Genomic DNA, 11,154 nt, shown 5'->3' with positions numbered 1-11,154 from the left:
CAGACTTGCTCCCGATTTCCTGTGGACGACCCCTTAAATTACAGCACATCTGGTACAAGTGAAATCTCACTGGGATAATGCAGCCTAATCTCATACTTAGCAAGGATATGTTACCAATAAGGGAATCATAATCTGAAGAAATGAAAGTCTTCCAGCTGTGGTGACCATGTTCACACTGTCATCCAAAACAAGTTAGCTCTTCAACTAAAAACCTCAATCTCAGTCTGAGATTTGATTCAAAATCACATGGGAGTGGGGGTGGGTGACACAGAGCAAAGTGGGTGGGGTTTTGATGAAACAAAATTGGCCAGGAGTTCATTGCCACTAAGTGATAGGTATATGCAGGTTCATTATACTATTCCATCTACTTTTGTGTATGTATGAAATCTTCTATAGTTAAAAACAATAACTGCATCTCTGCAGAGGGTTTGCCCATGATGCTTCATCACGGGCAAACCCTCGTTGGGTTTTAAAGAATAGCACAACTTGAAGCCGTGCAGATGAATTTGGTCTCTATCTCTTGCAAATAAGCTTCTTCGCTCCCTGCAAAGGTGATGATTCCAAAGATTTTATGGCCAATATTTACTCAATGCTCACATTCTAGCTACCGACTTCTTCCCCATAAGCTCTCTTCAAGGGAATTTCTAGACTCATGATGATTCTGAGGGTCTTGTTCTTTCACTGTATCTAGGAATGTGCATTATCTTGCTAGGTATATGGACAGAATGCAGGCACTGAATTTCTAAATGGTAAAAGAAACTCTACTTGTGCTGTTTTATGCCTCTCTTTTAAAAGGATTTTACTGGTACAATTCGGATAGAAAGGTGTCTGGTGAGGGTGGCTTGAACAATGACTGTCTGGCTACCAGGACAGGATAACATCTCTGCTCCTGGTAACGTTTTTGGCACAGGCTTCGTTCTGGAATTGTGGTCCTCAGTTTTATAAACTCAGAAACTGAAATGTTAGCACACGTAGACACAGTGGGACTCTAAGGCTTGCTGAGCACCAGTGAATTAACTTGCAATGGGAAACATAACTATAAGCAGACCCCAAATCCATGTTTGCTGGTTAGCACATTTTCTGTCTATGGGAAACGTTTTATGCAAAGCCACATTATAATTAGAAGGATATTTGGTGAGAGTACTTTAGAACAGTGAGTTTCCAACTAGGGAGAGTTAGCATACCCTGGGGGATAGGCAGAGGGAGGGGGGCTTTTAGGGGAGTTTGTGTGTGTGTGGTGTTATTTTCCTTTTTCACATATGTCATTAGGAATGGCAAGCCCAATATTATAATTCAATAATATATTTTGGGGAGAAATTTAAACCCTAATGCTTTCATAGTGAAAATTATAAAAAGCAAAGCTCAACAGAGCCTTTTTGGCTGGTAACACTCAGCTTAGAGGGTGGGAATCCACAAATCAGACACTCTGGAGGGTCTAAGATTGTTTTTGTTTTTAAAAATGAGACGAAAAGACATTGTTCACTGAGGCATTAAGCAAAAACCATACATGAGGCAACTTATATTTGCTAGATCCAAATCAAATTTTCTGTCCTTAAGTTCTTTCTCACTAAATGGTTTTGTATTGAATATAATCATATTTGGTTTATTAATAGTCACTAGCTGTGGAAATGTATCTATGTTACTTATATACTTTATAGTATACAGTATAATACTATTAAATACAACTACAATTTTGTGACCAAATTCTGCTGCTAGGCCAAACCACTGTGTAGTTAGGCATTTATTTGGTGGTCTCAGCATTGATTTTTCTCTGTCCTCCTTCCCAAAAGACCTTGTTTTCATTTGGGGGATTGTTATGATTCCTGGGAAGAAAACTCCGCTCTTGTTCTAGCACATTCCAACCCAGTGAACACAGCAATTGGTTTGTAACCTAATCCAATCAGAGTGAACCTAAAACCTTTTTCCAATAATGATGCCGGGTCAAAATGGGCTTACTTTCCAGGTAAGCAGCCACCTTTAGCCACGAGGAGGGACTAAGTTAGGAGAAAGCCAACACCAAGACAGGGTAAGAAAAACAGAAAGACATGGGGGTCCCTGGGGCCATCACTGGGCCACTGGATCAAGTTTGCCTGAAACCAACACTTTCTCTGCACTTGACAGTTACTCGTCCCAACAAATTATTTTGACTGTTTCAGTCATTTTTAATTGCAGTTGAGGGCACTAGTGGGTGGATCAGGGCACTGCTGAATCTGGATAGTTTGAATTTCTTTTTTTCCAGCGAGCTCCAATGTCAGTCAGTGAAGCATGTCACAAAGAAAAAAAGTCTAGTACCTGTCATGTCATGATCTTAACTCCTGTTGTAGATCAGAATCATGTGGAGAGTTTTTACAAATCTCAGACTAATTAAATGATAATCTATGAGGCTGGAACTCAGGGAGCAGAATTTTTAAACTCCCCAAGTGATTCCAAAGGGCAGCCTAGGCTGAAAACCACTGGTCTAAGTAAAAACCTGGTTTTGTCCATTCAATAGAATCTGCCAACTAAATGTTCTAAATATGTCTTCCCACTAAAGGAAAAAAAGAAAGGCTGATATATAACTTGTATTGTGAGGTTAATGCAAACCATATTTGTGTGACAGAAAAGCAAAATTTGTTTGGAGCCTGTTGTACCTTTAAAATGTATGTAGATTTTGGTCTGTACTCCCTTTTACATTTCTTTCCCTCTCCTTCCTCTCTCTCTCTCTCTCTCTGTCTTTCCCTCCCTCCCTCCCTCTCTCCCTTCAACATTTAATAGGAGCTTACCATGTATGAGTCATAGTGGCAGACACCAGGGATATAGAGAAAAACAAGAAAAACACAGTTCTTACAATCCAGAAAAAAAGGGGTAATTACCTAGTAATTACACTAAAATTTGTTAAATCTGTGATAAGGGCAGCACAGGGTAGTGTGTAAACAGAACAGCTCTCCTAACGTCTTGGAGGAAATGATGTTAAGCTAAAACCAGAGGAATGCGTATGAGTTACCTTGGTAGATGACAGAAGAGGATCCAGACAGTGAACGTGAAGGAAATGAAAGAACATAGCATGGGAAGAGAAGAATGTGAGAGAAATGAGACTGGAATAAAGGCAGGAGCCAAGGCTTTATCCCAAAGGCAATGCAAACCAACTGAAGGGGTTTAAACAATCAAAGGTTGTGATTTCCATTTTGGAAGATAATTCTGCCTGCTGTCTAGGGAATGCGTGGGAATGAGAATGGGGAGCTTAATAAGAGGGAGTCAGGGAGTTAACGGAAGGCAGATATCACAGCCTAGGCAAGAACAGGGAGGCCATGGGGATGGAGAGAAGTAGACTAATCTGAGTGATATTACGAAGGTGGAATTGGTAGTATTTGGTAAGGGACCATTTGTGGTGAGTGAAAGGGAGAGGAAAAAAAAGCCAAGAGTGACACACATGTCTCCAATTTGAGCAACTGGGTGGAGAGCAATGTTATTTCTTGAATAAAGAACACTGGAAGAAGAGCAAGTTTGTGAAAGTTCAATTTTGTTCATCTTGAGTTTGAAGTACCTGTTAGATGTCTAAGCGCACACAGATGGTAGTAGTTACATGTGTCTCAAATTCAGGAGGGCAATAAGAGCTGGAGATCCAAAATGGACAGCCATCAGCAAACTGATGGTAATTAAAGCCAAAGAAATGAGCCAAATTACCTGGCATATGTCTGTAGAGAGGAATGGCTAAGGACAAAGCTCTGGGGAAAATGTACAACTAAGAGAACAGTCTTGCAAAGATTGAGGACACATTGTTAGAGATGTAGAGGGCCAAATAGAAGAGTGTTTGATACCCCTCCTCTCAAAAAAGGGATATTTAAAAAATTTTTTTCTTAATGTTTATTTTTGAGAGAGACAGACAAAGTGCAAGCAGGGGCACGGCAGAGAAAGAGACACAGAATCCGAAGCAGGCTCCAGGCTCTGAGCTGCCAGCACAGAGCCCGATGTGGGGATCGAACCCATGAACTGTGAGATCGTGACCGGAGCTGAAGTTGGACACTCAACCACTGAGCCACCCAGGCATCCCCCAAAAAGTATATTTTTTGGAAAGAGAGAGTAACTGACCATGTCAAATGCTGCTGTAACATCTAGTAAGATGAGGATTGGAAAATGTCCGTTGGGTTTAGCAACATGGAGGGTCCTGGAAATGTTACCAAGGGTGGCTTGGGAGGGGACGGTGAACTTTTTCAGAAGTACTGAAATGGAGAAGAGAGTGTGTGGTAACTGGAGAGGGATGTGGGTCAAGGGATATTAAGATAGGGATTTTTTTTTTAATTTTTTTTTCAACGTTTATTTATTTTTGGGACAGAGAGAGACAGAGCATGAACGGGGGAGGGGCAGAGAGAGAGGGAGACACAGAATCGGAAACAGGCTCCAGGCTCTGAGCCATCAGCCCAGAGCCCGACACGGGGCTTGAACTCACGGACCGCGAGATCGTGACCTGGCTGAAGTCAGACGCTTAACCGACTGCGCCACCCAGGCGCCCCAAAGATAGGGATTTTTTTTTTATGTGAAGAAATCAGGAAGATGGATAAGTAGAAAATACAAAAGTGTCAAGATGCTGAGAAGAACAGGATCAAGAAACATAAGGGATGCCTCTTCTACTGGAATAGGAGAGAAGGAGGAGTATCAGTGCAGAAAACAGTGAGGGTTTTAAAAGTTTGTTGGTCAGAAGTAGAGAAAATTCCTATCTGATCATTTCTATTTGTTCTGTGAAGAAGGAGGCAGTTATTGATGGAGAATGAGAAGCAGTGGTGAGTGGATCAGAGGCTTAAGGGGAGCAGAGAAAGTTTGAAATGGTTGTTGAAAACGAGAGAGAGCTGACTAGGGAAACTGTGGGCTAGTCAGGCAGTGTTAAAGACTTGAGAGTCATGACCATTAATATAAAAGCTCGATCATCTGAGTGGTTTCTGCATATTTTCTCCTGTAGGTCTCAGCAGCCCTTGAACTGGCAAGAAAAAAGAGGGACAGTTGGATTCATATATGGTAGACAAGACAGGTGCAGTGCAAAGTACGACAGAGAGGATTTAGAATATTGGCAGTGATGGGTTGGGTGAAGTGATGGGTTGTGAATCCGACCTGGATACGGAGGGAAATATAGAAAGGCAGAGGCTTTTTAAAAAAATATTTATATTTTGGGAGAGCGCAGCAGGGGAGGGGCAGAGAGAGGGGGACAGCGGATCTGAAGCAGGCTCTGCATGGATAGGCTGACAGGAGCGAACCCGATGTGGGGCTCGAACTCACGAACTGTGAGATCATGACCTGAGCCAAAGTCAGACGTTCAACCAACTGAACCACCGAGGTGGCCCAAGCAGAGGGGTTTAACCAGTGAGAAGGCAGGGCAAGAGAACTGAAGAACTTGGATGTTGGAAGTTATTGCCCAATGAGTGGGATCAATTCTAGAGGACAGAATGTCCGAAACTGTGATTTCAGAAACAGAACAGTTCAGGTAGGGACGAGGTCTGGAGTGTAGAGGATGAGGTCCAGAGTGGAGCAGGGGAAGCCAAGTGGCTGAAAGAAACAGGGGAGGCCTTGGGAAATGAGATCAAAGAAAGGAGAAGCCGAGATATTGGATGGATCATCCACACACCCAGTTTGATGGAAGGACTTGGGGGAGGAGAAAACTTGGGAGCTAAAGGCCCCATGTGTTGCTGCTGCTGCCCACTCCTCTGGTCACTTCTGTCCTCACTTACCTCCAGCCATGACAACCTCTGTGCACTCCCTTAAGCATACTAACATCATACTCACCCTGGGGTGTTTACATATACTTTACCTGCTGCCTCGAATGCTCTTCTTCCAAACCTTCCATTGCTCGCTTCTTCACTTCATTCAGGTTTCTGCTCCAATGTGACCTCTTCAGAGCTTTTTCCGACCAGTCTCCCTAAAATAGCAGTTCTCAACTCCTCGCTCTGACCCTTAATCTGCTTTTTTATTTTTATTTTTTTAAGGCTTATTTTGAGAGAGGCAGTACAAATGGGAGAGGGGCAGAGAGAGAGAGGGAGAGAGAGAGAGAATCCCAAGCAGGCTCTGCACTGCCAGCACACAGCCCAATATGGAGCTCCAACCCATGAAGCTGTGATATTATGACCTGGGCAAAACCAAGAGTCAGACACTTAACCGACTGAGCCACTCAGGTGCTCCTATTTTTATTTTTTTTAGAGCAATTAGCACAACCTGAAATTATGGTTCACATTTTTTTTTTTAATCAATCATCCTACTAGGATGTAAGCTCAATGAGAACAGTCATACTCCCTTGTCCCCACTGTATTCCAAGCACCTAAAACAGACCAGGAACATAGTGGGTGCTCAATAAATACTTGTTAGATGGATGGACAGATGGATGAATGGGTAGAAAAGAGGAAGAATCCAGGAAATGCATGAAAGGCAGCTATTAATGGTAAAGGGAACAGAGCTGAACAGCATAAATGCTAATGAGCTAGGGCTTTGAAACAAGGAGGAATGGGGAAGGTTTTAAAGACACAGTGAATTGGGGCACCCGGGTGGCTCAGTTGGTTGGGTGTCTGACTTTGGCTCAGGTCATAATCTCTTGGTTTGTGAGTTCAAGCCCTGTGTCAGGCTCTGTGCTGACAGCTCAGAGCCTGGAGCCTGCTTCGGATTCTGTGTCTCCCTGTCTCTCGGCCCCTCCCATGCTCATGCTCTGTCTCTCTCTCTCTCTCTCAATAATAAATAAACATTAAAAAAAATTAAAACAAAATAATAAAGACACAGTGAATAAGTGACAGACACTCCTCCCATTTCCTAAAATATCCAAGGCTCCAGAGAATACCAACCTCCACTAGAAAAAGCAAAAGAGATTACGTCTGGGTGGCTAGTCAGGTAAGCATCTGATTTCAGCTCAGGTCATGATCTCACTGTTTGTGAGTTCGAGTTCTACTTTGGGTGTGCTTGAGCCCCACTTCGGGTAAACACGAGCCCCACTTCTCTCTCTCCCTCTCTGCCCTTCGTGAGTTTCTCTTTTTTTTAAAAAAAGATTCTTTTTTAGTGTTTGTTTATTTTTGAGAGAGAGAAAGAGCATGAGCAGGGGAGGGGCAGAGAGAGAGAGAGAGGGAGACACAGAATCTGAAGCAGGCTCCAGGCTCTGTCAGCAAGGAGCCTGACGCAGGGCTCGAACTCACACACCGTTTGATCATGACCTGAGCCAAAGTCAGACACTTAACTGACTGAGCCACCCAGGTGCCCCTCCTCATGGGTTTCTCTTTCTCTCTCACCCTCTCTCTCTGTCCCTCGTGGGATTCTCTCTCTCTCTCCCTGCCCCTCACTCACTTGCGCCCTCTCCCTCTTTCTCAAAACAAAACAAAAACACGCTGAAAGGGAAATGGGATGGTGAGGGGAGGACCTGATCTAAGGTTGCAGTGACAGTTCATCCTGCACAGGGGCCCACAAAAGCAGCAGCCACCACGCACACCACAGCTCCAGCTTACAAAAGTGCAGCTGCTGGTTTTCCACTTGCGTGCCTTTGTTCTTGTTCATCGGCAGAGAATGCTCACCTTGCTCGTCTATCTGCTCAACTTCTGCCCTTCTCTCAACTCAGAAACACTTCTCTGACCACTCCAAGCTGAAGTGCTTTTTCTCTACGCTGAAGTTCCACAGGGTATACTGTATATACGGTTCACTCATCACCTTATTTACTCATTGATTTGCTCATTAATTTCTTTATTATGTGCCAGGAGCTAGTCTAGGCATTGTTCCATTTGATAATTACTATTTTATGTTTTCATCTTATTTATACAAGCAAACTGTGATATACTAACTAAAAGATTACAGTGAAACCACCGGATTTTCTAAATTCTAAGGAAACAGGTTATAGACACAATAAAGAAGATACAGAAAGCAAATAAAAGGAATAACAGAACATTAAAAGGAAAACGCTAGTAAAGACTCTTTTGAATCTGGTCTCACTAATCAGACTGTGAGATCCTAACTATGAGTTTGTTAGTCAACCTATATCCTACAATATTGTCTAACTTTCAGATGCATGACAATTTGTAAAGCTATTTTACAAAACTTCCACTTTATGAAATAAAGTAGCCAATTTTACAAAATTCATCTAATTGTATCATTGTCGTCTGTAGCACTTAGGGTTCTTTAGACCCTAACCTAAACAGAGAACAAATGTATTGTACACATTAGGTACGCTACTGAATAAAAGGGTAGCTCTGACACCAGGCCCTTAAACGACAGGAACATTTTTGTGAGGCCATGGAACAGGTCTCAAGCATCCTGCAAGGCTGCCACTAAAATGAATTTGTGTCAACCTCTCTCTAATTCCTCAGGTTTCAGAGTCCCAGGAGAGAGACTTACAGGTTCTGCATGAATAGCAAAAGGTGTCGTCTCTTTTCTGACAGTCCCAGCAAACAATATTCAATTAGGAAGAGATTATTCCCCAAATGTAACTTGGGGTGCAATGACCAAAAGTGCGAAAATGATCAAGGGCAAAAGAGCACCTACCTGATGCCCCTAGTGAGAACTACTCACTCCCTCTCTTACGTATGCAGAGCTCCTTATTTGTTGTATCTCTTCCTCTGCCTAGTCACACTCTGAGTTAATGTTTACGTACCTTTCCATTCCATCTACTAGCTTATCAGCCCCAGAAGGTAAGTGGCTTCAGCAGCTGCATTATCCAGAGAATGGTGTCCTAAAGATCCCCATAATTAGTTTACAAATATTCTGAGGAGTAAACTTAAGCAAAAGTAAATGCCTTTTTCTCTGTTCTATTACAGTCAATTTTTATAAATTTTTAAGTTTTACCTAATATGAAAATACACAAAATGAATATGGGAGGACATAAATCCTCCTTAGTTGCTTTCCTATCTTCTCTAAATATGTAAAATGCTCACAGAACATTCCTCATTTTAGTTGGAAATCTTTTATTTTATTATTGTTATTGTTGTTGTTATTTTGGAGACAGAGAAAGAGAGAGCAGGAGAGAGGGGCAGAGGCAGACAGAACAAGAGAGAGAGAAAGAATCTTATTCAGGCTCCATGCTCAGTGCAGAGCCCAAAGCAGGACTTGATCCTATAACCCTGGGATCATGACCTGAGCCAAAATCAAGAGTTGGGATGCTCAACTGAGTCACCCAGGAGCTCTGGAAATCTTTGAAATAAAAATAAAGATACAATGTTAATCTAATTGCTTCTGGAGCTGATTTCTGCTAAAAGTCTCTTTAACAGGTTAATGAATTCTCCATCTGGTATAACTTTGAATAAGACTAAAACTAAAACCTCTGTTCACTGGAGAATAACTCTACTAATAACTGGCTGGGAAGAAACTGTTCCCTGACTTTTCTAACTTGTATCTGAGAAGAAAATGATAGGAAACCATCATGGTAGAAAATACATGACTAAATCTATCAGAGTTTCTCCTACAAACACTATAAAATAAAATGCAACAGATTAATTCCATAGTAAGACCAACAATAAGACTCAAATACTGTAAAAACCAAGAAAATATCTACACAGTGGAATATTATTCACCCATTAAAAGGATGAAGTCCTGATGCATGCTATGACATGAACCTTGAAAACATAATGCTAGGAAGCCAGACATAGAAAGACACATATGATATAATTCTACTTATATAAAAAGTCCAGAAGAGGCAAATCCATAGAACATAAATTAGCAGTTGCCAGGGGCTGGACGGAGGGGGAATGGAAAGTGACAGCTGATGGATATGTGTATCTTTTTGGAGTGATGAAAAAGTGCTGTAATCAGATAGTAGGGATGGTTGTACAATTCTGTGGACATACTAAAAACCACCAGATTGTACACTTTGAAAGGGTGAACTTTATGTGAATTATTTCTACAAAAAAATTTTTTTTTTTTTTTTTTTTTTAAGGAACAGAGGAGGCTTCATGAGATTTAGCGTGAAAAGAAATGGTTTGTAAGAGCCTAAGAAAGGCATGTAACTTGGTATTTATATCTGGGCAAAGACAAAGAGTAGAAGAAAAAAAGCATAAAAAAGAATACCCAGTAATTACATCCTTAAGAGTCTAAATATTAAAGATTTTAATTACACTGCTCATATCATTTCCCCCTTTTAGGAAAGTATATGGTGCCTTGTTCTTTTTTTGGGAGGGCGGGTACTAAAAATATTGCCAGCAGTCTTTCTTAGTTCTTTTGCTCTATGAATTGTGCAACAGTCTTAGCTGCAAATCAAGCAACTTTATGATGTTGTAGCATTTAAACTCACTTGAGCTTTGTAAGACCTTCTTATTTATTTGCAATAAAAGCATATGGTTTGTAGACCATGCCAGGAAATCATATCCCACCCATCTATACTTGCCCCAATGAAACTCAAAAGACCTCCCTGGATTTTCTTTTCCTCATTCTTTGAATTTTAATCCGTGTGTTTTTAGTCTTTGAGTTAACTAAGAAGCCTTTTCGTTCTGTGAACTAAGCACATTCCTTCCAAACCACAGGCATCCACTTCTCATTGGATTTATGACAATCACAACATTGGCATGCAGGTAAAACAAGAATTCAATTTGCTTTTCCCATCGCACCTCTGGTTACCTCAAGGAACCCCAATTTAATGGGAAGGAAGTAAGGATAATTTCTGCCATCTTAACCAGGTCCAAGTATTCCACAATATTCCATAGTGATCTATCCTTTCCTCTGCACACTTCTACAGCTCTAGCTATCGAATCACATTAGAGTTTTACCTTTCAGAAAATGGTGGAATTTCAAGGAAAAGGGATTGTAACAGACAGAAGCCCATAGGAACTTCCCTTCTTAAGAACAGCCTCTTTAGGAAATTCCTTTCTGAATCTATAAGTCTATGGATTAAACTACTTCAAGGATGGAATGGCCTGAGAGCATTCTAAACTGAGATTAGGATTTTATCCTTTGTTTGACACACAACATGGGTCACTCAAAGCACTTAATAAATATTTAACAAAACTGAATCGGTAACATTGTAAGAATGAGCTAGAAAAGGTTTTAAAATTTGCTTTGTTTTCTCTATCAACACAATGACATATATAAATGACTGGATTAGAGCTGAATATAAGAATAAAGAGTAAGAAAAATTAAGAATAAAACAGGTAAAATGCCTCAGATGGTTTGTGAGAAAGGGCAGACATCCCTTTTGTGTTGCCTCTTTTTAGCTGGTTGTTGGGCAGATTGTTCTGC

Source organism: Felis catus, chromosome C2, assembly GCF_018350175.1.
Source record: "Felis catus isolate Fca126 chromosome C2, F.catus_Fca126_mat1.0, whole genome shotgun sequence".
In the NCBI taxonomy this organism is placed as follows: Eukaryota; Metazoa; Chordata; class Mammalia; order Carnivora; family Felidae; genus Felis; species Felis catus.
The sequence above is the reverse complement of the archived record's forward strand: the minus strand, read 5'-3'. Positions refer to the sequence as shown.